The sequence below is a fragment of the Sphaerodactylus townsendi genome, linkage group LG07 (assembly GCF_021028975.2).
Source record: "Sphaerodactylus townsendi isolate TG3544 linkage group LG07, MPM_Stown_v2.3, whole genome shotgun sequence".
NCBI classification, from domain to species: Eukaryota; Metazoa; Chordata; class Lepidosauria; order Squamata; family Sphaerodactylidae; genus Sphaerodactylus; species Sphaerodactylus townsendi.
The window spans coordinates 102,886,205-102,912,962 of NC_059431.1; the positions used below are offsets into that span (position 1 = coordinate 102,886,205).

Here is a 26,758-nt window from a genome sequence, read left to right on the forward strand (position 1 = left end):
GCATATCTCTGTGATTTGGAATGCTTCAAATCAGAGGTAGGCAACCTATAAAGATGGTGATATGCCAGTAAGGAAATGGGGAAGGAGGAGGACTGAGCTTGGATAGACACCGTGGAGCAAGCCAAAGCCCAGAGGAAATACCAGAATTCCAAGGGCTCACCTGTAATGCAGTGAGGACACGACGCTGTCTTACAATGAATCAGACCATTGGTCCATCAAGGCCAGTATTGTCTGTTCAGACTGGCAGCAGTTCTCAAGGGTCTTAGGTGGAGCATCCTTCACATCACCTACTACTTGATCCTTTAACTGGGATCGAACCTGGGACCTTTGGCATGCCAAGTGCTAACCCTAGTCATGGCTCCTACCCCAGGGCCAGTGAAGGCAATAATAGGGTTAAGCTACATGCCATTACTTTGCTGCCACACCAGAAGGCACATGGGTTGCCTAGACGGGCTTACATGTTGAGCAAAACGGTCTGGAATACCACAACCGGACATGTGTACCATGACTACGTACCCCTGCTTTACGCAGGAAGGCAAACAAACTGGGATTACCTTCACGACACACACAATTCTTTAACAGCTGCTGTTTGACACCTGGCCTTAACTTCGAACACTGAAGTCAGAAGTCGTTCACAAGGGTCACGTTTGAGAATAAAGAAGTGGTCACGTTCAGCAGTTCAAACCCCCCTATGAGAGAAAGGCGGTCATTCTGCATCAAAGCAGAAACAGATACAAATATTATGACAGACGACAAAAAAAAGTTAACACAGTCTAGGGACCGGTTTAGAAGACAAGAGGCAACGGTGCTCTATTTTGCTCCCTCGGCTTATTGGAGAATAAAGCGATAGAGAGAGGAAGTCACCCCACTTCAGATTCACGTGCAGCTGATTGAGCACCTGAATTCTGGACAGTTTATAAATTCCAAAATAAAGTAATTAGGCTGTTTGTGAACTGGACCACTTCAGGGGGATAATCTACTTAAAATCTCCCCCGTACTTAAAAAAAAACAACCCTCCTACATAGAGAGATTATGTAGTTAGAGGGTTCAGAGTAACATTCCCTCCCACAAACTAGCTTTCTACAATGAGGGAGTTTTAGAATTCTACGTATTACACAACATGAGATGGAGGTGAACAGATCAGCTCTCATTCGCTATAAAACAGGGACAGATAGCATAACAGAAAAGCATCAAAGAGAGTGCAACGCGATTTCTGAGCACCCAATTAAATTGGGCAAATAAATACCAGTTCCTAACACTGTGACCTTTAGTGGCTGATAGAGGGAAAGGTGATGGGGTAGGGTGGAGTCACGGTAGTGATTCTCCAAGCAGAGAGGCCACGCCAGGCAGCTTCTACAAGCGGCTCCTAGGCTTCAGCAAAAGATTCTGCCCGCAATTCTAGCTTCCCTGTTATGGCCAGGAGAGAGGAGTTTGAGAGCCATTATTTTATCCAACTCATATGCATTTGTACTGTGAGCATCTATGAAACAGTAGCCCTTTTTTCTCTCTCTGTGAAATGTAACTGCTGTAACACCTGCATTACCAAATCTAAGTTTTAGGAATAAAGCAAGCAAAAAGTAGTTTCTTTTTCCTGAAAGTTGAGCATACTTTAATATTCCAATTCCAACTGAGTTAGCAAATAGGTGACCACAATACAAATACATCTGTGTAAAACTTTAATACCTCTCTGTTCCTCTCCTTGAGAGTCAGTGCGGTGTAGTGGTTAAAAGCAGGTGCACTCTAATCTAGAGAACCAGGTTTGATTCCCTGCTCTGCCACTTGCGCTGTGGAGGCTTATCTGGTGAATGAGGTTAGCTTGTGCACTCCAACACATGCCAGCTGGGTTACCTTGGACTAGTCTCAGTTCTTTGGAGCTCTCTCAGCCCCACCCACCTCACATGGTGTTTGTTGGAGGGGCAGGAAAAGGGGATTGTAAACCCCTTTGAGTCTCCTTACAGGAGAGAAAGGTAGGGTATAAATCCAAACTCTTCTTCTTCCTTCTATGACTCACTTTTTCCCTGTGCAAACTGAGAATACTCTCTGGCATATTGGTTAGACTGGATTCAAATCCACCTCACTGCCACTAAGTTTGCTGGGAGACCCTGAGCCAGAAACCCTCTCACAATCTGATATACTTTACCTCACAGGCGTACTGGGAGGATATTATGCAGAAGGGAGAACCATGTACGTTGCCTGGAGCTCCTTGAAAGGAAAGCAGGACACCAAAAGAAAAAAAAAGGGAGACACACAGAGCTGGCTAAGGTGGCAAAACATCACACATACGGCAACAGGGATCCAAGAAGAGCACACGGCAGTCACTACAGCCCACTCCTTAAAACATGTAGCTTGCTGGATTACCCTGGCCCAAACGCGCACTCATGGTCTCCCCTGCATCACATAGTTGTTATAAGGTTAAAATGGAGGAGAGGAGAATGATATAACCTGCTTTGGGTCCCCAGTGGGGAGAACAGTGAGGTATAAATGAAGTAATCTGATAATCTCACAGCATTTTCAAGCAAATGCCTTTTGTACATACAAGGTGGGTCACATGGGAGAATGGAGCGGGGTGGTCTGGGGACAGAAAGCAGGAGTTTTTTGGCATGCCACCCTGGCTGCTTTTCTGGCCGATCCAGGGTTAGCTATCCTGGAAAAAGTCCACGTTCCTGAAATATGATAGTGACTAGCTGTCATGGGAGTTTGGCAGAGAGGCTGCATTACAAGAAAGACCTACCCAAGTCCTTTCACCTAGAAAGGGTGGCATTGAAACTGTGTTAGTACATGTCACTTTTCCCACAGCTTTATAGACTGAAAGAACCAAGATACTCCAGTTGGCTACTATATACCACAGTGGAAGCCTGCATGACAAACAGCAGCGTACAATTTTGATATGATGTGCTCTACGGCTAGGCTTAAAACGTGTGGTTTAATTTTACTGAATTTCTTTTTCCTGTCTGCATGAAAATTTATGAGCCACCCACAGTGCAGAGATAGGATCCCACCCCCCATGTCTTATATATATATATAAAACCAATTAGAAGTTCCCAGATCAACTTTCTGATGAACAATATGTGCACCTTTTAGGTACACAAATGGACTATGAGATTTTATTTTAACTTGAAGTTAGCATAAGAACTGATCAAGCTAGGCTAGATGTACTTTTGGTGTGAAATTAAATTTGGCTGTTCTGAGTTCCTTATTAAAACATATATTTATCTTGTCTTCCATCCCTACTCCCACTAACCTGAAAGGGGGCTTTGAAAAACTTTGGTCAGACAAGGGTTTCAGAGGCAACCTTGAACAGAAACAAACTAAATTTGTCTGCTAATACACTACATTTGAAGCATTTGTTAATACAATACATCAGTGATGGCGAACCTTTTCGAGACCGAGTGCCCAAACTGCAATCCAAAACCCACTTATTTATCGCAAAGTGCCAATACGGCAATTTAACCTGAATACTGAGGTTTTAGTTTAGAAAAAACGGTTGGCTCCGAGGCGTGCGTTACTCGGGAGCAAGCTTGGTGGTAGTCGGTGGCTTTGCTTTGAAGCAACCGTGCAACTCTTCCAACAGGTGAATCACAACCCTAGGAGGGCTTACTCAGAAGCAAGCCCCATTGCCAGCAACAGAGCTTACTCCCAGGTAAAGGATCGTGTTTTAGTTCTTCGCATGAAAATCAGTGAGGTTTAACAGCGTTTAACAGGGTTACCTACGCTGCTTCCCCAAAACTAGGTCTTCGGTTTAATGCTAATAATCGAGCCCAGTGGCCCAGGCCAGCCTAGATGGGGGGGGGGGGCGGGCTCTGTTTGCGAGTGCCCACAGAGAGGGCTCTGAGTGCCACCTCTGGCACCTGTGCCATAGGTTCACCATCACTGCAATACATATATATAAATTAGACTAGATCTGTGATTTTCTGTTTTCCAGGCAACCCGGGGGGTTCTTTGGGGCAGGGGGTGGGGAATAAACAAGAGATCCTTCGATCAGGAAATCAGTATTAATGGGCCAGCTTTCTGGAAAGGCAATGTGAAGGTACAGGCTGGGGGGAGGCTATTGAGGGTTCTAAAGGGCATTTTCTATTTCTACTGGAAAACAGTCGAGCCCAACATGTCCAGGGAACACACCACAAATTGTTTTGCACAAGAGACACCTAGAGATGAAGTGGAAAAGGTTCCTTGAAAGCAGCAAGTTTGAAAAGAAATGGATTAGATGAAACCAAAACGAGACATCACACCTTAAAGACCTGATTTATGATGGAATAATAAGGTTTTATGGACAAAAGCTAATTTCAACACATGCAAGTCTCAGGAAATTTTTAGTGTCACTGCAAGGCTCCAGCTCCCTCTGTATATTTCATACTTTATAAGAAATTACACTGAGGGCCACTGCACAAAGCGCAACAGAAGTCAGTACAGTCTGTCTGTACAGGGCAAACAGAAACCGGGGTAACAATCTCCCGCACGGTAAGGTAGAAAAAGATTCATGCTAAATAAAATTAAAAGATACTATTTTCTATATTAAATATCACTTTGTACATTTAAATAAGAGTTCTCTTTTAAGAGCACACGCTGTGTGTGCTCCTTAAAAACTGGTATCTCATCTGACAGTTAAGTGTATTGCAGACCCCTCTTTCAAAGAGGTCACCACAGTTGAAGCAGAATGAAGTTTTTGAATCGGGAGGAAAAGCAAAGCCTGCTTATAGTTCCAATATATTAACGTACAGAAATATCAGATTACGTATGAATGTAAAACAGAATTTTAACAATGGAGTTGTGCAATTACAAGCCCCCACCCTGCCATAAGAGCATATGCCCTTCTTATGATTTTGTGGTAAGACACACTACATCCAACGAAAGGACGCTGTTGATACAGTAAAAATATCAAAAAAGGAGATCTATACTTGCAGGGAGATTAAGGGCAAATTACTGGAAGTTCACAAAACATTCCACAGCATATTTGCAACTACCACTAGATTTTAACTGCTACTATTACCAAAGCAACACAAAACTTCAATGCCAACAAGAAGGGATTTAAGGTACTGTAGAGACTAACAGAACTTGAAGCAGCAAAAGTTATGTTTCTTCAACAACGGTATTCCGTATAAGAAGCAAAGATCTCAACATTCACAAAAAGCTCATCTCAAGCAAGTCAAATTACAATCTTACTAATATATATGCACATTTGCGCAGTATTCCTAACCCAAACAGACAGAAGTGCTTAAAAACAGATTGTTTCAGAATCAAACTAACTCTGGTCAGTGCCATATAAAGTCCATTTCAGCTCTAACCTGGATCACCTCCTCGCATAATCATTTCTTTCGACACCACAGTCAAATAGAGGTTTTCAAATGCCCACTATGAAATAAAAAGTTTGGCTAAGGAGTTGAAGACTAACTACCCCAATGACAATGCCCACAGACTAAATCAAACCCTGGACTAAAGATTCAAAACTGGTATTTCCTTACAGACACCTGAGGCCGTGATAACTTTAAAAACCCCGGTTCCCCCAAGGAGGGCAAACTGCAAGTAAGTTGCTGCTGCCACCAAGCCAGAACTTCTGCAAACCAACCTAAGAAAGACATTGTGCACAGTCGACCTGTAAACAAACACCACTGCTTCTCTGTTGTTGTTTTTTCACATGCATATACACTTACATAGCAAGCTTACAAATTAAAAGGACGCAAGCAACAAGAATTGCCATACAGGCAATATGAACAAGCCCTTAGTCACCATGTGAGCAAGACTACTCCTTCACATACTTGGGGGCAGGAGGGGGGGATGAGAAATATGAGAAGGATACAGTTTTTTTAAATTGTAGCTTTTAATGTAAAGTATGGGATCCATCTTAAGGCTACCTGATTTCTGACAAGCGAAATATCTTAACACTTGGAGAAGGGGAAAGAGAGATGGTCGTAACCAAATGAAGGCATGTGTTTCTTAAAAAGAAATGAACTGTACTTTGAGGGGGAGGATTGCTTGGGGAATGGGAAGAGAGAAAAGAGTGAATAAAATGTGAAAATAAGAATTATTAATTGAGGAAGTGCATGACATGAGGAAAGAGATCACCAGAATTAGGCATATTTTGAGGGGTGGGCTGTATGGGAAAGGAGAAAGAAAGCGAGAGAAGTCCCTAAAACAATAAACTAAGAAACAGATCTTAACTTGAGAGTTGTAGAGGAGGAGGAGGAGGAGGAAGAAGTAGTAGTCACTAAAATATGAAAATAAGAATGCTACATGAGGGAAGAAGGTTATAAAGAGAAGAAGAGATCACCAGAATTAGGCATATTTTGAGGGGAGAGCTGTACAGGAAAGGGGAAAGAAAGAGAGAGAAAGTCTCTAAAACAATAAACTAAGAAACAAGCCTTAACGAGAGTGGTGGAGAAGAAGTCACGAAAAATAAGTGTCCGCTCTAATGGGGAGGGGGGCTATCAATTATGGGGGAGGCACAGAGAAAGTCTCCCAACTCAAAAGCAGGACAGACCAACACCCCTTCCCTCGAGGGCATTTGCAGCAACACTCACAGAAAGTTGCAAAGAGACACACACGCCCCTTCAAGCCCACCCCACCAGCCAGCCACCCTTCCAAAATGCTAGCTTGCCCCCCCCAAAAAAAAGAAACCCCAGCAATGAGTGGGGAGGAAGGCATTTGCTCCTCAGCACCTCTCTCCTTCCTCAAAGCCCCCTCCCCTGGAGGTGCTCCGCCACCACCGTCGCCCCCCCTCCAGGCAGGGGGGAGGGCTCTTCACCAGCCCCCTCCATGCCAACCCCTTTGGCCCAGAGGGCGGAGGGGGCAGCCCCGCACGGCCCCTATATCGGGGGGTGAGGGAGGAAGGCAAGCAAAAGGCAGAGAGAGAAGACACTGACCTGGCTGGGGGGGAGGAGGCAGAGGAGGAGGAGGAGGAGGAAGCAGCAGCAACGAGGACGGCGCCGGCCACGCGGGTGGGGTGCAGTGGGGGAGGGGACCCGCTCCCCTCAGGCACTCGCGGGGGCCGCTCGGGGGCTCCGTGTGGCTTTTTTTTTTTATTTTCCTTTTTTAATAAGAGGAACCGGGAGAAGGTTAGAGAGGGGGGGAAATTATTCCGGTCGGGAGTTAGTACAACAAAGAGGCGGAAATAGCCGAGCGGAGCCGAAAGCGCCCGAGCGGGGGCGCCGCGAGAACGGAGCATGCGCACTTTCGGGCGGAGCGAGCGCGCCGCCTCTCCTCCCTCCCACCTTTCCACCTCCCTGTCCTTCCCACCGCGGCTGCTCTCGGTCCGTCAGTCATATCGGAGGGGGAGGAGTGGAGGCAGGGGCGGGGCCTGACTGGGGCCGCTGCTGCTGCGGGTGGGGCCCTGTGGGGGTGCGGGGGCAAGTGGTCTTCGCCCCCCTCCTCTCACCTACACCTTTTGTTCCTATGGCAACGGGCTGCTGCTAGTGCTGACCTGGGTCATGGCTCCTCTGTCCTCCACACGCTACAGGTGGTTGAGGGAGAGGCTCCCTCCTTGGGTCCCGATTACCCAGCTGAGAGGAAGGCGGACTTAGAAGCGTCTTCCATCAAGGAAATTAAAAATAAATGAATTCCTCTCTCCTACCCCCCACAGGATCATATACCACATGTGCTGATTTGCACCTGAGGTGTTGTGAAGCCCTCTTCATCATCACATGGAAGGGAAACATAGGCAAACCAGCACTTCCCAAAAGCAATAGTTGGATGCCAGGACTTCAAGCAAGACTCTGATTACATGCGCCCTTCGCACCTGATCCAGAATTGTCGCCCGTACAGTACTTTAACACATGAAGCCATCTTCTAGCTTTTGAGTCCACTGATCTATCAAGGTCAGGTTCAGATCTTTCACATGATTTACTAGTTAATCCTTTTTCACTGGAGATAGGGAGCGCTGAACCTGAGATCTTCTGCATGCAAGACAGATCGTCAACTCATGACCTCTTCCCTAGTTATAATATGGAGATGTCCAACATTATCACATTGAGGGATGATGTAAAAACAAACATCCAACATACTGTGCCATGGAGGGAAACACATTTTACCATGACCTGCCTCTGAAGATGTCAGCCATAGAAGCAGGAGAAGCGTTAGGAACAAAAACCACCAGACTACCAGCCCAGAAAACCCACAACAGTCAAACTATCCAACACCCACTAGTTTGGTCATCTGGAGTGGGTGCCATCAAGTTGCAACCAACTTACACTGATGTTATAGGGTTTTCAGTTAAAGAGATGTTCAGAGTCTGATGTTTTGGCATCACCTTGAGTCGGCATCATGACTTTGGACTTCCTTAGTGGTCTGCCATCTAAATACTATCCAGGGCCGACTCTGCTTACCTTCTGAGATGTGACAAGATCAGGCTAACCTGGGGCATCTAGGTCAGGTCACAGTAAGGATTAAGTGTACAAAATCTAAGTCTTATGGGTTTAAGCAAGTGACCCTGTGTATTTCATGGGTGCTGTGCATTTGACAAACTGAACCACAAGGATCAGTCTGACTACATGATCCTTTCCACCCAATCTGGAACCCTCCCTCCTGACCGGGCAAATATAGCATAATTTAACTAACTGTGTGCCATCAGTCACAACCAACCCATGGCAACCCTCCAAACCACGTTGTTGTTTTTAGACAAGAGATGAATAGTGGTTTGCCATGGTCTTCCTCTGCACAACAACCCCAGTTTTCTTGGTCGTCTCCCACCCATGTACTAATTGCATCCAACTTTACTCAGCTTCCAAGTAAAAAAGTATTAAATGGTTGATTCTGTCAATGTGGCTCTGAGCATCAGTGTGACAGAATGCCACAAAGAAGCACATGGCTCCCACAGCCACTGCAGTAACTTATGAACAGGGGTGGTTACAGTGCTTCCGGGGGGCCAGGAAAAAAATCAAGAATGGGACCCCAGAATCACTCAGACAATGACAGGAGGACAGTGAGCGGACAATTGAGGTAGGGCAGCTACCCTGCAGCTACCCTGAGGCTCAAGCAGGCAGTGGAGGGGGTCAGCAGCTGGGGGAGAGCTTTATCTTCAGTCAGTGCAGGGCAACAGTTGGGGTAGCTGGCTGAAGGGTGGCAGGAATTCCTAGCTTGCCCCCCCCCCCCAATGCAGGGCCCCGGGCTGCTGCCCCAGATGCCTTGTGGCTAAGGTGGCCTCACATTTGAAGAAGCTATACATCTGCATTTGTACATCAAGGAGGCAAGTTACTTGACACTGGCCCTTTCCCCACTTACCTTTGTCCAAGGGTTGCTGCGCGCAATTCCCAGTGCGCGCAATTCCTGGTGCGCGCCCCAGCTTCCCCACGAAGGCGCCATTTCAAAAGGCGCCAGGAATTACGCACGCTGAGGGGGCGCGAGAGAGGCAGCATTGGGGCGGCTGCGTTCTCGCAGCCCCTGAAGTGGGGAGTGCAGCTGGACCCCGCGCTACTTGAGGAGAGTAGTGCGGGGCTTAAGGTAAGTGGGGAAAGGGCCACTGAGCACTTTCACTGAGCACGCTGGGAACCATTTTAGCTGCACAACAACCCTGTGAGATAACTTAGGCTGGGAGACAGCAACTCTTCAGATCTCAGAACCCAGAGCTACATGGTCAAGGTGTGGCAGGCGAACCGCTCACTCTGCACTGACAGTGCAATTCTAAACAGAGTTATACCCTTCAAAGTCCCTAGATTTTAATGGACTTAGAAGGGTGTAACTCGGCTTAGAATTTCACTGAGAATCTAGGGACGATCTTGGCTCATTGGTGTATTGAGATTTCCCCTGTTAATGCAGTAAATGACTGCTCTGTCCAGATAAGCTAAGCTGAAAGGAAGCAACCCAGTGCATGAATCTCCAGTTGTTTGACTATGATATCACAGTTCAGACCTCCTGGAATTCTGTCTGCATAGAAAGACTCTCTAATTTTAATTTCCATTAAAAGACTTGATAGATCTATGTCTTTACATAGAAGAGGAATGTTAAAAGTTGCCAGGTTAATGTATAACCATTCACTTCCGATTTCTCAAGCTGCCAGTTTGCATCCTAAATATTTACTTTATATTCCTAGGTATGTTTATCAGGGCAGGAAGCCACTGTGAAAGTCTGTACCCTCAAGACGTAGTTGTACTGAAGGTAACCTCTACATGATGCTGTTTGCTCACTACAGCTCTCTCAAAAATAATGATCCCTGCTCTCCCCTCCCTTTGGAGAAATGGAACGACAATTAGAACAGAAGCCCATGAGAGAACTCCAGCTGATATTGGGTCTTCTAACATATTTAAAAATTGAGAAGGAACTCGCTGAGACTCCCTGTCCATCAGAGTGGTTTGACAATACAATGTTCCATTCATCTTGCAAAGACTTTCTGTCAGGTTCAGAATCTGGTCCCCCTGAGTCCTGGCTGTCTGAGGGCACTTTCGCACATGCAGAATAATGCAATTTCAATCCACTTTCAATGCATTTTCACAATTGTTTGCAAGTGGATTTTGCTATTTCGCATAGTGAAATCCAACTGCAAAGTGCATTGAAAGTGGATTGAAGGCGCATTAATCAACATGTGCGAAAATGCCTTAACTTAGGAGCAGCAGTGGTGTAATGGTTAAGAGCAAGGGCACTCTAATCTGGAGAACCAGGATTGATTCTCCACTGTGCCACTTGAGCTGTGGAGGCTTATCTGGTGAACTGGTTTAGCTTGTGCACTCCAATGCACGGCAGCTGGGTGACCTTGGGCTAGTCACAGCTCTACAGAGCTCTCTCAGCCCCACCCACCTCACAGGGTGTTTGTTGTGTGGGGGGAAGGGAAAGGAGATTGTAAACCCCTTTGAGTCTCCTACAGAAGAGAAAGGGGGGTATAAATCCAAACTCTTCTTCTTCTTCAACTGTATCCCTGAATGCCATCCAGAGCTATATAAACTCTAGAGGGTCATGGTTCTCCTCTAGTAAGGTTGCCATCATTCAGTAGCAACCCACCACGAGCTAAGTACCAAGTGCTTTTCCTAAGTACCAAGGGATTTTCCTCTAGTCTACTGAACAGAGGTACAAGCTGAGACATAGGAATGAAAGCAAGACTCCAGATCTAAATCTATGCCACAGACAGGATCTAGTCCCTTCCTGCTATCAAACAGGAGTAGTACCATACATTCTCACCTTGCCTGCTACCAGTGCCACACAGTTAGCAGTACTGATTTTTGGTATTACAACAAACTCAATGCAAATGTGTTGCTTGACTGGTTTTGTGGTTGCCCTTTTGTGGCTTCGCTATGTGGGTGATGATTAATTTCACACCTAGTTTCAGGAAAGGCACATATCACTAGCCCCAAATGAGTACACTCCCTTTCCATTAGCCACATACTTGCGGCAGTGTAGTAGAGAGGCTAATTTTTACCCCTTTACAATCTGTTTTGTTTACAAAAAAAAATGTACAGGTACGGAACAAACACCAGAGAAACTTTTCCAAGAGCAAGTAAGGCCACTCCCAAAATAGATTATATGCAATCCTCAATAGCCACAGAGCCTTAGACTGTACATCATCTGTTTCTATTGTATCACACAACCAGAACCATATTCATTCTTCCTGATCCGCCCCCTTCCCCCACACCCCCATAGATCTCACTTGTAGCCATGTTCTTGATTCCTATCCATATCCAATACATTCTACCTCAGGACAGTAAAAATAGACTTGGACAGGTTGTTTACTTCAACTAAGCGGCTATATAATCCAAGAATATGAAATTCTCCTATGCAACGTACGACAGCTATAATTTAGATACTCTGTTCCTAACAAGTAGGGGGGCTGCAAGGAATCACAAGGGGAGGAGTGATGAACGCCTAGAAATTTCAGAAACACACACAACACTGATGATTGAAATTCAGAGTTAAAAAAGGAACTTCATGCTCACTTAGACCCAAACGTCAGAAGGCGTTTTTTTGCCATCAAGTTACAAGTGACTTATGGTGAACCCATAAGGTTTTCAAGATAAGAGACATTCAGAGGTGGTTTGCCATTGTCTGCCTCCACATTCCCCCCTGGCATTCCTGCACTGGCATACTATTAGAGAATGGCACCCGGGGAAAGACCTGAAATTGCCCCGCCCCCCAAATTGCTCCCCTGGTCCCCTCCAAGCCACAGATATGCCCAGGGAGAAGCCATCGAGCCTCCATGGTCCCTTCAGCTCCAGGACTAGGCAAAGATCAGTTTGGAAGCTGGAGGCAGGTGCGGAAACAAACCCAGCCAAGGAGAAGGGAGGGGCAGGCTGCGGAGACCCCAAAGTGGAAGCACAACTGACTGCCAGGGCCAGGAGGACGCAGACTGCCCAAGCCTCTCAATGCCCCGCCCTCATGTTTCTGCCATCTCCACCACCTATGGCTACTTTTCTAAGGTTGGGTGTGCGGTGGGCAAGTCAAGCAAGCGGCCTGGCCAGGACAGCGAGCAGGCTGGGTGAGCAGCAGGTGGACCGGGCAACTGAGTGAGTGGCAGGCAGATCAAGTTAGCAGAGGCTGACACAAGTGACCTTGTGACGCCTGGAGCATCACAAGTGACACAAGTGACGCCTGGAGCATCAACCCCCTCTGTTCCCCTCCTAGATACACCACTACATTCCTTGCAGGTCTCCCATCCAAATACTTGCCAGGGTCAAGGCTAAGAGTGTGTGACTGTGCTCAAGGTCACCCAGCAAGTTTCTTTGGCAGAGTGCGGATTCGAACCTGGGTTTCCCCGATCCTATCTGATCAGCCCAGCACTGTATTATTTATTGAGAAACTTTTTTACCCTGCCCTTTCTACAAGGAGACCAGGGCAACATATATTGATCTCTCCTCGTCCACTTTGTCCTCTTAACAACCTGATGAAGTAGGTTAGGTTGTGAGAAAGTGACAACCCTTTGGTCTACCAGTGAGCTTCATGACACATTGAGGATTTTACCCTCTGTCTCCCAGCTCCTAGTCCAATGCTGTAACCAGTACGTCAAGCAGGATCTTTTACCCTAAGGTGGCTAAGGCTGTTCTGGACTAGATGAAATAGAATTGTACTGAGTGGTTCAGTGTGAAGAAGGGAACATTGAAAAATAAGAGTATGGGAGAAAAAAATTGGATCGAGGGTACACACCTCATGAAGTATATCTCTGATCCTGTTTTTACACACACACACACACACACACACACACACACACACACACACACAAGGATACTTTAAGATGTTAGAGATTTTGCTTTCTTCTTAGCTGAAAAAAGTATTTTGGGCAGAATGTATATCCCGCTACTCTTAATCCTCACTTCAGGATATTTATTTATTTGCCTTGTTGGCCCAACCAGCCACGTTCCATGAAAGCAGTGCATATTTATTTATTTATTCGTTCGTTGGTTCGTTCGTTCGTTCGTTCATTCATTTATATCCCCCTTTTCTTACAACTGTAACCCAAAATAGCTTCTGTTTTTATCCTCACAACACTCCTGTGAAACAGGTTACGCTGAAAGTACGTGACAAATAAAATATTATGTCGTTTTGTTTAACACATGTTCTGCAACTGCAGATTTTTCAGGATGGTTAAGCCGACAGTGTACGCTCATCAAAGGACAAGAGAGACCCCCTCACTTCTGCAGGAGTATATCGCATACCCTGTAGCTGTGGAAAAGTCTACATAAGAACCACAAAACGCAGCATTCAGACCCATATTAAGGAACACGAAAGACGCTATCGGCTTAACCATTTTATTTGAGAACACTGAAATTCTGGACAATTCAGAAGCTTACTATGTCAGACTGCACAGGGAGGCCATTGAAATTCACAAACACCAGGACAACTTTAATAAGAAAGAAGAGAAGTTAAAAATTAGCAAGCCTGGCTCCCAGTACTTAAAAAATGGACTGATAACCCCACCCGCAATACAATGCACTCAACCCACCTTTGCATAGCAAGTTCCACCCAAACACTTAACGAATGGTTCCCCACCCTGGGACATGGACAATATACCCCACTAAGCTTTCCCTTCTCACTTAGACACAGTGTGAAACAGACTTTTCTCTGTGATACACCTCTGAAGATGCCAGCCACAGATGCAGGCGAAACGTTAGGAACAAAATCCACCAGACCACGGCCACACAGCCCGGAAAACCCACCAGAACTAATATTTATCTGCACACCATGAATCTCTGAAGCATGCTTTATCCCTGTCCAGTTTTTAGATAGCAACAGTACCATTATATAAGTGGTAAGGGGAACTTATAGTTCAGTTCCCAACATTCCCTCCGTCTCTCCTAACAAACCATTGTATTTGGAGATTCGGAGGACAGATTAACCTGCTCGCTCCTGACACTGTGTGGCCACAGCTCTCGATGATGTCACCGATGTGCGGGGCAGGGTTGTCAGTTCCAAACTAGAAAATTCCTAGAGATTTGTGAGCGGAGGCTGGGCAGGGCAGAATTTGAAGACAGGACCTCAGAGGATTGTAAAGCCACAGACTTTATTCTCTGAAGTTGCCATTTCCTCCAGGGGAACTAGTCTCATTAGTCTGGAGATCCATAGTAATTTCAAGAGAATTACAGCCCCCTTCTGGAGGCTGACAACCCTAATGACAGACAGACCACTAGACCACTGGTTCATGAAGCCAAGTACTGCCTATTCTGGTTGGTAGCAGCTCTCAGACAAAGGTCCTTCCTTAGATTTCCTGAATAGGATTAACCAATGGCAGGGATTAACTAAAATGGCTTGTGAAAGTAAAGGGCAAACTTGGCCCCGGAGATGGTTGTCAGGCCCCTCGTGGCCAACAGTGGTGGGTGGGGAATAGGGCTGCCAGACTGAGAAACTCCTGGAAATTTCGGAGTGCAGCAGAGGTGGGATCCAACCAGTTCTCGCCACTTCTCTAGAAGTGGTTACTAATTTTTTCTGAGTGCCGAGAAGGGGTTACTAAAGCAACCTCCCTGCCCAATAGGGACTGGAGGCGCGTGTGTGCGGCAGCGCCACTGTTTGAATCCCACCCCCATCGGAACCTGTTATTAAAATGTTTGGATCCCACCACTGGAGTGCAGCCTGCGGAGGGCAGGGACTTCCGTAAAGTTCACTGCCATAAAGTTCACTGCCATAAAGTTCACTGCCATAAAGTTTACCTTCCATAGCATCCATTTTCTCCAGAGGAACTGATCTTTGTATTCTAGCGATGAGCTGTAATTCTGAAGGGTCTCCAGGTCCCACCTAGAGGTTGGCATCCCTGGCCATTGAACTCTGTCCCTTCTCCCTTTTACAAAGACATCTCGAGAGCTGTGGACCAGAGGGACTAGTGGGGTTCCAAAACTTCTCCCCTCCCTCAATAACAACAAAAGGGAGGGGGGCACTCAGGAACTAGTTTCAGGAGAGAGAAGGATGGAAGGAGGCTGTGTCCAGTAAAGGTAACAAGGGGCAAGTTTGGAAAAGCAGGCCTGACCTGGCCTCCTGCTGTATCCATGGCAACATGTTCGGTGATGAGGGAGCAGAGGGAAAGCTCCCCACCCGTGTTCCACTCTTCTCTGAATGTAGTCTGGGAAGGACCAGAGTGAGGATTGTAACATGATATGACAAATGGTTGTGTGGGATGAGAAGAAGTGGAGCCTCCCTTATCCTGGTCTGCTAAACCTTCACAGGCCTTTAAGGGGTGTGTGTGTGTGTGTGTGTGTGTGTAGGTAGGTACAAGCATCGCCACAGATACGCTGTAGGTAAGGCGGCCAAGACGCCACAAGGAGGCTGCTGGGCAGGTAAGGCAAGGTGGCTCACACACATCCATTATGAGTAAATCCCACTGTCTTCACCATGAGTCAATTCCAAGTAAACTTGCATTAGGATTGTGTTGTGTGTGACTAATGAAACAGAGATCCATCTTTTATCTACTACATTTTTATCCCATCCTTCCTCCAGGAGTGGCATATAAATCTGCGTCCCACATTCTCACAGCAACCCTTTGAAGAAGCTTAACCTCAGAAAGAGAAACTGACTATTCCATGGTCACCCAGTGAACTTCCCAGCTAACTGGAGATATAAACCTGGATCCAAGTCTGGCACTCTAACCACCATATAATATTAGCTCCCAGCATAAAGAGCATAAAGATATAGTTATGGTTTTGGTCTAAGTTTTCATCAGGAGCACAATGCTGTTAGATTGCATAACAGTCCCCGAAAGTGGATAGGTCTTAGACTGCCAAGGATAAAGGAAATTCTCAGGAAGGTGATATCTATGATACAAAGAAAAATGGAAAAATTAAGAGGGCAGATTCATCCAGGGCAGTCTTAGCCAATGGACCACAGGGGCCACTTGAGCACATGGAGTTGCCTTATACTGAACACTGTATACTCAGATTGGCAGCAAAAGTCTTCCACTGGAGATACCAAGGACTGAACCTAAGACCTTCTGCATCCAAAGCAGATGTTCTACCTCTGAGCCACAGCTCTGAGCACTTGATGGAGAAAAAACAAAAAGAGCAGGCTCCCTCTAATAGTACTCAGATGTGCTTCCTCCAGGGCTGGGCTGCCCCCTCCTTGCAGCAGCCACTCATGCCTTCCCCATTCTGAGTTCAGGCATCTGACTTGACAGTAACCACCTATGCCAGTGATGGCGAACCTTTTCAAGATCGAGTGCCCAAACTGCAACCCAAAGCCCACTTATTTATCGCAAAGTGCCAACATGGCAATTTAACCTGAATACTGAGGTTTCAGTTTAGAAAAAACGGTTGGCTCCAAGGTGCGCATCACTCGGGAGTAAGCTTGGTGGTAGTTGGTGGCTTTGCTTTGAAGCAACAGTGCAACTCTTCCAATCACGACCCTAGGAGGGTTTACTCAGAAGCAAGCCCCACTGCCAGCAACCGAGGTAAAGGATCACACTTTCGTTCTTCCCATGAAAATCAATAGGGTTTAACAGCGCTTAACAGGGTTACCTACACTGCTTCCCCAAAACTAGGTCTATTATCACATGACGAATTCTGGGCATGCATGCCCACAGAGGGGGCTCTGAGTGCCACCTCTGGCATCCATGCCATAGGTTTGCCACCACTGACCTATACCTAATGTGATGTACCAGTCGGTCCAGCAATTACCAAAGATACCTCCAATGAAGAGTCAGTCAGCGGCCCTGGCTCCTGTCCACAGCCAATGGAAGAAGTCGTACCGGAAGAAGCAGCCCCTGAGGCAGGGCTGGATTTACCTACAGGGTTGGCAGGCTGAAGTCTAGGGCCTAAAAATCTAGGGGGGTTCTGGCCAAGGTGTATAATGATTTTGACACTGTCACACACCTTTCTTACACAGTGCTGTCATAATGCACTATAGTCTCTAAACAACTTTCAGCCTTCGTGTACTTGGTGATTGCAGTTTCTTAATATGTATTCTAAAACCAACTATTTAATAACAACATAAAGTAGGATCTAAGAGTGTCACACTGTCACTGTCAGTAGTCGTGATCATCTTATTAACACTTCCTAGGCAATAACATTTGTAAGCTCAAAGGTTTATTTTTAAAGAATATAACAGTAAAATTACAATTTCATTTTCCTAAAAATTATCCCACAAAATATTTACAAAGTTCAGTTATGGCAAAAAAAAGTTTCACTGTGTTAATTTTATTATTTATGCCTTTTTTTCAGTTACAGTGGTATTTAACAATAACATATTGTGTCCTTTAGAGGAGGGGTTATGAATTGCAGAATTTTCAACACCCATCAACATTCTCAGCTGTACTAATTTTTGTTCAAAACACTCTTCCATCTTCCTCTAGTCATGAGGGAGTGGGATTGGGAGGGGTGCCAGAAGTGGAATAGCCTAGGACAGTGATGACGAACCTATGGCACGGGTGCCAGAGGTGGCACTCAGAGCCCTCTCTGTGGGCACTTGCAAACAGAGCCCCCCCCCCTCCCCACATCTAGGCTGGCCTGGACCACTGGGCACGATTGTTAGTGTAACCTCAGCTTGTGGGTTCTGTGGGGCAGTACTTGGAATGAGTTGCAACAACAATTTTTAAACAACAAAGTGGTTTATTTTCTTTACAATTAACACTTTTAAAACATCAACATTTAACGTTACAATTCAAGGTCCTGTTCAGGTTGCATTTCAAGTCCTTCTATTTACAGTCTACTGATATTGCCAAGTCCAAATTCTTCTTTGCAAGTGGGTTGGCTCCTGAAGACTCCAAGGGCTTGATGAACAGGTTGCAACATGATGAAGGTCTCCAGGAGAATTCTCACCCATTACAACCACAAAAGAAAACCCCTAAAACAAATAAAGTCTCCCAACATTCTTACAAACATTACAGCAGAAAACAACAACCACCTTCCTTCAGTAGTTCCCAACAATATTGCAATTACCTTTAACAAGGTGTTAAGGGCATTTATAGGAAACCTCAAGGTCCCGAAGTCTGCCAGTACCCCTTTGTCTCTCTCCAAAGAGCTTCCTCTCCTGCAGCCCTTCTTGCTGCTCTGAGTTCTCCACCCCTTACTGGGTCAACTCCATTCTGGGCCAATCCCATTCTGGGCATGGGGGTTACATTCTCCCCCACTAAAATTCTGTCCCTCCTGACAGTAATTTACACGCAACTTTTGAAATCATTCAACAATGATTTCCCAGAGATTCCCTGTACTTGGAGGAACCACATTTGGTGCATCTGGAATGCAGAACATTGTCTCTTTCCCTTGCAAGGATTTAACCAACTGTTCCAAACTTAGCTGCACTGGAAGTTTGCAAAACTTTCCAGCAAATGTTGCAAATTCAGCCAAGCAGGCTTTGGTGCAGAAGGGATGGGGATTGCAACTGGAATCCCTTTCCCTTCATTTAACTTCCAAACAGTGTTTCAAATTCACATAGCAACATCTCTTGAATCCTTACATCACATAACAAAATAACAAAGTTCATAATGTGGATTCAAACCCCAACTTGCTGCACACTTCCATTGCAAAGCAATTTATATTTGCAATCTCACTTCCAAGTCTCCTCCCATGTTGGCTTACCATTTGTAAACATCAGCTTGTGGGTTCTGTGGGGCAGTACTTGGAATGAGTTGCAACAACAAATTTCCTTTTTAAAAACAACAAAGTATTTACTTTTTCTTTACAATTAACACTTTTAAAACATCAACATTTAACGCTGGCGCAATTCAAGTTAAGGTCCTGTTCAGGTTGCATTTCAAGTCCTCCTATTTACAGTCTACTGATATTGCCAAGTCCAAATTCTTCTTTGCAAGTGGGTTGGCTCCTGAAGACTCCAAGGGCTTGATGAACAGGTTGAAACATGATGAAGGTCTCCAGGAGAATTCTCACCCATTACAACCTACAAAAGAAAACCCTGAAACAATAAACTCCAACATTTACAACATAGCAAAAACAACAACTACCTTCCCAGTAGTTCCCAACAATATTGCAATTACCTTAACAAGGTGTTAAGGGCTTATAGAAATCAAGGTCCGAGTCTGGTACCCTTGTCTTCTCCAAAGAGCTCTCTCCTGCAGCCTCTTGCTGCTCTGAGTCTCCACCCCTTACTGGGTCAACCCATTCTGGGCCAACCCATTCTGGGCATGGGGGTTACATTAGCATTAAACCTAAGTCCTAGTTTTGGGGAAGCAGCATAGGTAACCCTGTTAAACGCTGTTAAACCCCACTGATTTTCATGCGAAGAACTAAAACACGGTCCTTTACCTGGGAGTAAGCTTGGTTGCTGGCAATGTGGCTTGCTTCTGAGTAAACCCTCCTAGGGTTGTGATTTACCCGTCCAAAGAGTTGCATGGTTGCTTCAAAGCAAAGCCACCTTCTACCACCAAGCTTACTCCCGAGTAACACACGCCTCAGAGCCAACCACTTTTTCTAAACTAAAACCTCAGTATTCAGGTTAAATTGCCGTGTTGGCACTTTGCGATAAATAAGTGGGTTTTGGGTTGCAGTTTGGGCACTCGGTCTCAAAAAGGTTCGCCATCACTGGCCTAGGACTTCTCTTCATGCCCTGAGGGACCAGACTCAAACCCACAGACAGGAGTCAGCGCAGTGACCCCTCAAGCCCCTCAGCTCTGATCCGGCTGCAGAAAGCCAGATGCCAGTCTGCTTACCTCCTTCATCACCAGTCTCAGGAGCAGATGAGGTCTCTGTCCTCCCCTGACTCCACCCCCAAATCTTCAGGAGTTTCCCAACCTCAAACTGACAACTCTAGTCTCCCTGCCCCATATCTCCTGCCAGTGGCCAAGGGGGACCTAGCAACCAATTGGGGATTTGAACCGGGAGACAGCCTGCCGAGGCTGCTGGAGGTGGTGGCGGACTGGGCGTTGCGGTTCCCCAGACTTATTGTCTTGGGGGACTTCAACGTCCACGCCGACGCTGCCTCATGTACGGCAGCCGCGGACCTAGTGTCATCCATGGCAACGCTAGGCCTCTCCTTGATAAATTCTGGCCCCACCCATGAGGCCGGGCACATGCTGGACTTGATCTTTGGGTCAGGGATAAGCCTGGTCGTATCCTCTATTGATAGAGTGCCATGGTCTGACCATTTTGCCCTGAAGGTCCGGGTGGACTTGCCGCACCAACCCCGTCTAGGCGACGGGCTGATTTATGCCCGCCCACGGAGACTCATGGATCCACTTGGTTTCCTGAATGCTCTGCGGGACCCCGATCCCGCCGGCACACTCGATGAGCAGGTGGAGGATTGGAATTCCCGACTCTCCGATGCCATCGATGCTGTTGCTCCCCGGCGTCCTCTTCGCCCCCGCTCTCGGCACGCTCCATGGTACACCGAGGAGCTGCGCCGCATGAAGCGGGGGCTTAGACGTCTAGAGCGAGTGTGGAGGAAGTCTCGCGACGAAGCTGCGCGAACATCCTATAGGACGCTTATGAAAGCCTATGAGATGGCGACGAAGGAGGCGAAGAGGACCTTCTTCTCCTCTCTCTCGTCCGCTAGCTCTCGCCCAGCACAATTATTTCGCTTTTAATTCGTCACTGACCTCCTTATCGGAGAGAGATCTTCAAATCCCCAATTGGACATTAGCTGTGAGGCATTTATGAGCTTTTCGCGGATAAGATCGCGTGGCTCCGCCATGACCTTCCATCCACGTTTGCTACAATTAGCGAACTGGAGACTCCCTTGCCGTCTTCGGGTCCTTGTTTGACCCAGTTTTCCCTGCTCTCTGAAGCCGCTGTTGACAGAGCCTTAGCTGCTGTTAGACCTACTACCTGTCCTCTGGATCCGTGCCCGTCCTGGCTTGTGAACGCCTGCCGGGCGGAGCTACGACCCCATCGGTTGAGCATCATCAATGGTTCCCCTGCGCAAGGAACCTTCCCCGATGGGTTGAAGGAGGCAGTGGTCCACCCACTCTTAAAAAGACCATCGTTAGATCCAGGAGATCTGGCCAATTACCGCCCCATTTCGAATCTTTCGTTTCTGGGGAAGGTAATTGATAGAGTGGTGTTGGAGCAGCTTCAAGGTTTTCTGGATGACACATCGGCTTTCGACCCCTTCCAGTCCGGCTTCTGTGCATAAGCATGGGACGGAGACTGTTCTTGTCGCCGCCACAGATACTCTCCGTGATTCAGCTTGACCAAGGCGTGGATCGGCGCTGCTGGTGTTGTTAGATCTCACCGCAGCGCTTGACGTGGTCGCACCACGCATCTTTTGGGCCCACCGCCTGGCCGCCTCCGGAGTGCGGGGCACTGTCCTTCAATGGATAACCTCGTTTCTCCGGGGCCGGAATCAGCAAGTGAGGTGCGGGGACCAAGCCTCCCGGAAGTGCCCGCTTCAATGCGGTGTGCCCCAGGGGGCATTACTGTCCCCGCTGTTATTTAACATCTACATGCGACCCCTTGCTCAGTTAGTACGGAGTTTTGGGCTGATTTGCCACCAGTACGCTGATGACACACAGCTCATTCTGTTGATGGAGGGGGGAGCAGCCGCCACCCCTGCAGCTCTACAGCATTGTTTGGAGGCGGTTGCTGGTTGGTTGCGACAGAGCAGGTTAAAACTGAATCCTTCGAAGACGGAGATCCTCTGGCTTGGCCGTGAAGGGAGGGAGGGGACTTTCCAGCCGCCGGTGTGGGAGGGGGCCACATTGGCACCGACCCCCTCCGTTCACAGCCTGGGGTCCACCTGGATTTGTCTCTCTCAATGGAGACCCAGGTGGCCCATACAACTCGGGCTGCTTTTTTCCACCTTCGCCAGGCCCGGCGTCTGGCTCCCTTCCTCTCCAGAGCGGACCTAGCCTCTGTGATCCATGCAACGGTCATCTCCAGACTTGACTATTGTAACTCGCTCTACGCGGGCCTTCCCTTGCGTTTGATCCGGTGTTTAAAACTGGTCCACCATGCCACAGCACGTCTGCTTACAGGCAGTGGTTTTCGGGAACATATCCAGCCTGTCCTGCGGCAGCTGCATTGGCTTCCAGTAGAGTTCCGGATCATCTTCAAGGTGTTGGTACTGACCTTTAAGGCCATTCGCGGCCTGGGGCCATCGTATCTTCGAGACCGCATCACCCCATATGTCCCTAGGCGGCCTCTCCGATCGGCGGAGGCCAATTTACTGGTGGTCCCTGGCCCCTCGATAATGCGGCTGGCCTCCACACGGGCCAGGACCTTCACAGCCCTGGCCCCGGCCTGGTGGAACGCTCTCCCTCCAGCTGTCCGGGCCCTGCAGGACCTTGCAGAGTTCCGCAGGGCCTGCAAGACGGAGCTGTTCCGCCGGGCCTTCGGAGGATCCAGCCGCCAATAGTGCCCCCGACATTGGCCCTTAACATCTGGGCCGCTAATCCATCATTGCGACTCGCCATGCCTCCCTTTATCGTAGGGAGGGAGGGATTTTATTTGATCGGGACACTGGACGCCAACCAACTAATTTATATCTTGAATTTTAACTTAATTTTAATCTGGGTGTATATCTGATAAATGCACTAGGAAATTCTATTGCTGCTTTTATATGTTATTTTAATTGTTATTTAACTGTATTGCCGACATGTTGTGCACCGCCCAGAGCCCTCCGGGGATGGGGCGGTATAAAAATCTAATAAAATAAATAAATAAATAAATAAACCCTACACCCACTCTGTGGAACGACCTTCCAGCAGAGTAGAAATAGCGTCCCTTTTCTGGTGAAGTTCCACAAATTCTGTTTTCCCAGACTTTTGTTAATAGTGCTTTTTGGGTCCTGACAATTCTTGCTGTTTTGTGGGTGCTGATTTGGTTTAAGTGCTGTTCTGAAATTGGGGTACAATCCTTCCGCACATCTAAACCAGGCCTAAAGATTTCTACACTCCCTTATCAAATTCAGTTTTTCCCCAAAAGAGACCCTGAATGTTGACATGTTTCCTTAAAGACCTCTGCATTTCCATGATTTTCCAAAACCAGAGTAATAGACTTTATAGGTTCTGTACATTAGCAGCTCTCCTCCCATTATTTTTCAGGGTTCGGTGAGTCATCTCAGGTTTGAAATTATACCATAACAGGATGATGAATGAATTGAGCTATTTTAGCTGTTCACAAAACTATTACCATCAGTTTCCTTTCCTTTCCTGTTTTTTCAATCAGTACATTAACAATAAATACCATTAGACTGTGGCAACATGTAATGATAGCCCAACAACCCCTTGTCTGTGGAACAGTGCTTCAGGAGGGTTGATTTGGAGGGGAAAGAAGCAGGGAGACAAGGTGCTTAACACTTCTTCTACCTCTTGTTTTCCCCCAAATCTACACTGACCAGCCGTTCTTCCTGAATGGTTCTGGGCCCCATATAAGCACAGATGTGAATACAGGTGTGAAATGCTGGTGTGTGAGGAAAACAACTGCGAGAGGAGATTCACTCACCATGTACTGGTGTGTTCCTGGGATGGAGATGATGTTAGTGGAGCCGACGTTCATTGGCTTCCACTTCAGGTTTGTGGCCAGTTGCACTGCGCCCGAGGACTTGGACTTATACCAACTTTTTTGGTGGCAGGAGTCCATTGGACCCTAGGAAGGGCTTCCCACAGTGGGGAGTTCTTTTCCCTTCTTCTCCTTCCCTGCACCTCCGGAATGCCAATTGGAGATGGCACTGCCATCAAGTATCTTATTGTGAAGAAAGGTGGGGCCTACAAATGAAGTAAATACATAAGGTTCTTGTGCCTATAAGTAGCAGAAATAATTTCAGCAAGGACTGCTATTTTTGCCTGCCAGTGCACCCCCTCAAGTGTTAAAAGTGAAGGAGCACTATCCTCCTTTGCTATCAAACTAAAGTGAGTTTGCTGGTAAATCACTAGTGACTACTGTGATTGGTAATAGTGGCCTGCAGCCAACCTCTGTGCATGAAGCCTAGAGAGCTTTCTTGGGGAATTCTTCAACAGCAGCCATTATGGGTGGACACTAAGTGCCCCATTAGCCTTTCAGTAAGCTCCCTGACATGCTTTTTAGGTGACCTGAATTACTAGGGAAAGATCTGAGCAAGGGAACTATTGTATGGCATTTCCACCCAGTAGGAAGTTATTTGTACTGTCAATCACAATCAGTCACACATCATTTATACACAAACTCTAAGGGGTTTTTTTGTTTTTGGTAAAATGACAAAATCCCCAAGCCAGTTAATCCCAGAACACTCTGATCCATTCCACATAAGTCACTGAAAATGTTTGTAAAATGTTTGCAAAGTGTTTTCAATTTCCCACCCCATTTGTTCATATTCGCCCCCTCAAAATTATTCCTGGCCGCCATTTTGTGGACGTTCCAGGTTTGTTTTTTAAGATCTGGGCAATCCGATGCTACAAAGCTTCAAAGTCTCATGCTGTAGGGGCTACAGAGACATGTCCCCTCAATATTAAAAAAACTGACCAAAAAACAGCATGAGGCAGCTGGTGCAAGCTCAGAAAATGGCATAAACAAGGAAATCCGGGAGGCATGTGGACCGTCTTAAAGAGGTCGTACAGCAAGTGAAAATGTTTTCAGAAAAAAAGAATCATTAGGGAACAAGATGTAAATAAAACATTTTGATGCTGGAAATAAAATGTTTTAGGCTCAAAACATTCCAGAATTCCATGGAGGAAATACTTTATTTCCGGCCTCAAAACATTTTATTTGAGTTGTGCGGAATGGACTTTTCCCATTCCTTCTTGAGTCCGTTATTTGCATTATTTTTAATAGTATCATACATATTCTAGAAATACAGAGCGATAGCATCAATGAAGTGCTATGTCTTTCAGGCCAGTCGTAATTTTTAGATACCACAATGGTTTGTAGCATAAGCTTTCATGACTCACAGCTCACTTCAATGTTTAAGTGTACATCCATACTGCAACAGAAAACTGCGAAAGAACAGAAAGATGTTACGACTGTAAGGAACCAGAGAGGACCAGAATAGAGTAACCGTTGAAGGATCTTTATTCCTAAGCTTCCATGATACACAACACACGAAATGCTGAATCTGACCCGTCCCGAACAAATAGACTGCTTTTAAGAATCTGAAACCCTCCCTTCCCCCATAAACCCAGACAGGTTCCCATGAAAGACAGAATCTAGCTTCAAACACACAAGATAAGAAGTAGCAAGGTTACTTCGCCTCACCGGGCACACAGCCCAGATCGAGGAATGCTGCCAAGGTCGAGAGAGCTGGGAAAGAAGAAGAGAGCAACATCCTTACACTCCGCTTCCCCTAAGATGTCTCCCCCCCTTCTCCCCCTGGCTTGTGAGGAAAGGACTTATGAAAAGCAGAAATTAATGGGGGGGCATTAATATCTTCCGCATATACCCATTGGTTATGCCCAGAGGGATAGCCCACCTAAGAAACTAAATACTGCAAGCGTTTGCGTAATACACGGGAGTCCAGAACGGCGTCGATTTCATAATGTTTGTGCCTGTCAATAATCACTGGCGGGGGTGCCTCTGGAGGGTCGTGCCAAGCATTGGAATCTGGAGCCCGTTTGAGCAAGCTGGAATGAAAGACAGGATGAATTTTACTCAGGGAATTAGGAAGTTCCAAACGAGCAGTCACATCATTGATTAATTTTTGTAATCCGAAAGGGCCCTATGAATTTCTTGCCTAGCTTGGAATATTTGTGCACATCCCTGAGGTTTTTTGTGGACAAACAGACCCATGCCCCAACTTGCAACGGGAACTCGGAGCGATGTTTGTCAGCCTGGGTTTTTTGTGATTCCTGAGCCTGCTTGAGGGAGGTTGAGACTGACTTCCATCCCTCTGCCAAGGACTGAATCCATTGATCAAACTCAGGGGGTTGCAACGCCTGGGATGGTAGTTGAGGCAAAGGAGGGAAAGAGCGTCCCGACACTACTTCAAAAGGTGTTTTGGAGGTGCTGCTATGAACGGCATTATTGTAAGCATATTCCGCAAAAGGTAGTAGGTCACACCAGTTGTCCTGGTGATAATTAGTGTAACAACGTAGGTACTGCTCCAATGTTCTGTTGGTCCGTTCCGACTGACCGTCGCTTTGCACGTGGTAGGGGGCGGTGACAGCTGAGGTAGTTCCCAACAACCCCAAGAATGCCTTCCAAAATTTAGAAATGAATTGTGGCCCGCGGTCTGAAACCACCTTATCCGGAGAGGAATGCAAATGATAGACATGTTGTATGAACAACCTGGCCAGTTTGGGAGCGGAAGGAATGGTGGGACAATGGATAAAATGTGCCTGCTTGGAAAAAAAGGTCCACCACCACCCACAACACCGTGTTTCCGTGACTTTCCGGGAGATCCGTAATAAAATCCATGGATATGATCTGCCAAGGTCGGGAAGCAGCCGGGATAGGGTGCAGCAAACCGTGGGGTTTTCCCGGGATGGATTTGGCCTCTGCACACACTGGGCAACCTTTAATGTATGATTCAATGTCTTTGCGCATGGAGCGCCACCAGAACTGACGACGAA

The 26,758-nt window shown here is 46.8% G+C and overlaps 1 protein-coding gene across 2 annotated transcripts in view; it reads right to left on the reverse strand.

The window, feature by feature from the left end:
• Positions 1-7,126, reverse strand: part of PCGF3 (polycomb group ring finger 3) — a 77,150-nt gene extending 70,024 nt beyond the window's left edge. For both annotated transcript variants that reach the window (XM_048503584.1, XM_048503583.1), the window contains exon 1: positions 6,858-7,126. The gene's annotated coding sequence lies outside the window, so the exon portion shown is untranslated. The remainder of the gene's footprint in view (positions 1-6,857) is intronic.
• Positions 7,127-26,758: the final 19,632 nt, after the last annotated feature.